General features: G+C 35.6%; 1 pseudogene across 1 annotated transcript; it reads right to left on the bottom strand.

Moving 5' to 3' along the window:
* Positions 1–285: 285 nt before the first annotated feature.
* LOC145073868 (probably inactive leucine-rich repeat receptor-like protein kinase At5g48380) lies at positions 286–2,258 on the bottom strand (annotated as a pseudogene). The gene is made up of 2 exons (XR_013691571.1): positions 1,394–2,258; positions 286–1,308 (listed from the first exon to the last, which is right to left on the bottom strand). The product of XR_013691571.1 is annotated as a probably inactive leucine-rich repeat receptor-like protein kinase At5g48380 (transcript).
* Positions 2,259–2,929: the final 671 nt, after the last annotated feature.

Raw genomic sequence — 2,929 nt, forward strand, 5'->3', positions numbered from 1 at the left:
TTCTTATATATAAATCTAAAAATTGACATCATAAATCGGATGCGGATAGAGACAAATTTAGTGGCGATCTCAATTATGACAAGGACCTGTGTGTGGTAAGCCTAAATACTATTGAAATGTTTTATTTTCTTTTCGGGAAGTCTTTGTTTTTGTTTGTTTTTCACTGATATCCATTGAGTGCTTCAGTTGCAGTATGTACTATGTAATGATGTTGTGAACATTTTTCTACGAATTTTTTTGTTTGTTGAACATTTTCCTTCTAGATGCACAACTTCTCATGAAAGGTTTCTGTTGATTCGATCATAAGAGACACAAAGTATTTTACACAATTGGGATTTGATCGAACATCTGGAATGAAGACAGAGGATGATAGGAAGAGATCACAAACTATTATATATGTATGTCTAATTTCATTTCTATGAACAATGATTTGAATGATAATAGTGAAGCTACACATCTCTATGAAACAAGGGATATTTCGTTTCTTGATGTCCCGATGGCACACATTGCTTCATACACTTGAAGCGTGTTTGTTGCCTCATCTTCACATGGATGAATACAGTTTTTTGCTATTTTTAGTATTTCATATATTTCCTCATCGAATCCTTGTCCCATTAAGCATTCATCAATCAGATCAAAGTCCACACCCCACACATAATCTGTTAGGGAGTTGATCCATGTCGATGGTTCTCTCCTAGTAACCAACTCAAGCAACAAAATTCCAAAGCTATAAACATCATCTTTGTAGGGACTAGAATCTGGAACTATAAAATTGCAATCACTTAAAGGGGTGTCACTTGTATCTATCAAGATTATGGCGTTGCCAAAATTTGAGATCTTGGGTTCAAACTTGTCATCTAATAAGATACATTTTGAGTTGATTTTGAGATGGAGGACATTGTTATGATGCAGCCATGCAATCCCTTTTGCCACCCCTAACGCAATCTTTAACCTTAAAGTCCATCCCATCTTCATGGCTTCTCCATATAGCCATTGATGGAGGGTTCCATTACTCATATATTTGTATACTAGAAATTTCTTCTCCATTTCAAAGCAAAATCATAGCATTTGTACTAAGTTTGTGTGACTCAATCTTCCTAAAATTTCAATTTCTGACAAAAACTCTTTCTCAAAGCTCTCAAACCTATGGAGCCTCTTGATTGCAACTAGCAAGCCTTTTGGACACTCTCCCTTGTACATGAGTCCCATGTTTCCGTATCCAATGACATTTTTGTTGTCAAAATCGTTGGTGGCCATTTCAAGTTCCAGCAAACTAAATCGGCAGATAAACTTTTCCATTGCAACTACCTACATGTTAAACGAATAATCATTAATGAGTATATATCTTCCTTCTTTAATTCTTGATCAACAGAAAAGGGAGAGAGGATCTTACCTTCGTCTCCATGCTGCTAACATTCTCTGCAAATAAGACTTGGGGATTTCTTGGAATGAGGTGATGCGTCCTCCTTTCTCTTTTCTTGATCCAAAAAGGATAATATCTACTGGTTCTTATACGCAGTCTTGGCCAACATAAGAACATAAACAACATGCTCAATATTGTAGAAATAGGAAATCCGACTGCAAACCCTGGAAAAAAAAGATCATCATCCTTGCTGCAGGCGTTCATCGGACCTCCACAAAGTCCTGAGTTGTTTGCGTAACTTTCGGCAGGGAAGCTGGTATTGGAAAATACGGGCACGGCTCCTGACAATCTATTGTTAGCGACACTAAATTCCTTGATGCGTTCAAGTTTAGAAAACTCTGGAGGGATTTGGCCTGTTAGGTGGTTGTTATCAAGCATCAGAACATTGATCAAAGTACAATTGGCAATGCCAGGTGGAATTGAACCTGTGAGAGTGTTGTTGGAGAGATCGAGAGTTGTAATGAATGGTAAAACCTTTGATATGTTAGAAGGAATGGGTCCTGAAAGGTAGTTGTTAATCCTATCAAGCTGTTACAGTTTCTTATCCCCATTGGAAATGGTCCTCTGAGTCCCATGCCTGGTAGCCGAATATGGAAAACCATGTTCTTAGTAGGGCGCCAGCATTCAACACCAGTAAACCTACAGATGAAACCTGCAGAATTGTTGCTGAAATTCCAGGTAGAAAGAAAACCCGAAGAGTCTTCCAGCGATTCCTTGATAGATCTTAGGCAACTGATGTCTGATTCAGTGGCTTTGATTGTAGCAAAGCAAGTTAGCATGGTTAGCATCAGCACGCACAACCTAGGAATACAATTCCCTTCCATCTTTAACGTTAATCCGGTGTTGGATGATGAAAAAGAGAATATGGCCATAGTAGTTATATAATACGTACGTTTGCTAAACAAGAAAAATAGGGCAATGGGAAAGCGTTTTATAAGTCAAAGGCACGTGTTGTCAAATCCCGGCCCTCAATTTTGAATTCTATATGCTAAATGCAAATTTTAATTCAAACACTCTTTTACAATAATAGCAATGCTAATTTTAGTTGTCAACTACATTTTACGTGGAAGAAAAAAAAATTGTCACGTTATATATTTTCATGTTTCTAATTTTTTATACTCTCAATTACATTTTACCAATTAATTTTTATAATTTTCATTTTTTTAAAATATATATCTTGTGTTTGGAAACATGGGTCTAATATAAAATGATAATTCATAAACAGATCCAAATTTACAAAATTCTCAACATCATATTATTTCAAGAATTAACATTCAAAAATATCAAATTCAATATTCGTAACAAACAACTAAAAAACATAACCAACAATCTATCAAGCCATCCACAATCACTTCTATGTAACAAATCTTTTCGGCTTCATTGATCTTTGTCTATTATGTCAATGGGGTTAATACGATTTTTGTGCATCTCTTTGATAAATTTGTCCATTTTCTTTGCTTCCTATATTGATTATGGTCACATTAAGTTTATTGTAAAACTTCTCCA

The sequence above is a fragment of the Lactuca serriola genome, chromosome 9 (genome assembly GCF_051521515.1).
Source record: "Lactuca serriola cultivar US96UC23 chromosome 9, Lser_US96UC23_V15, whole genome shotgun sequence".
NCBI classification, from domain to species: domain Eukaryota; kingdom Viridiplantae; phylum Streptophyta; class Magnoliopsida; order Asterales; family Asteraceae; genus Lactuca; species Lactuca serriola.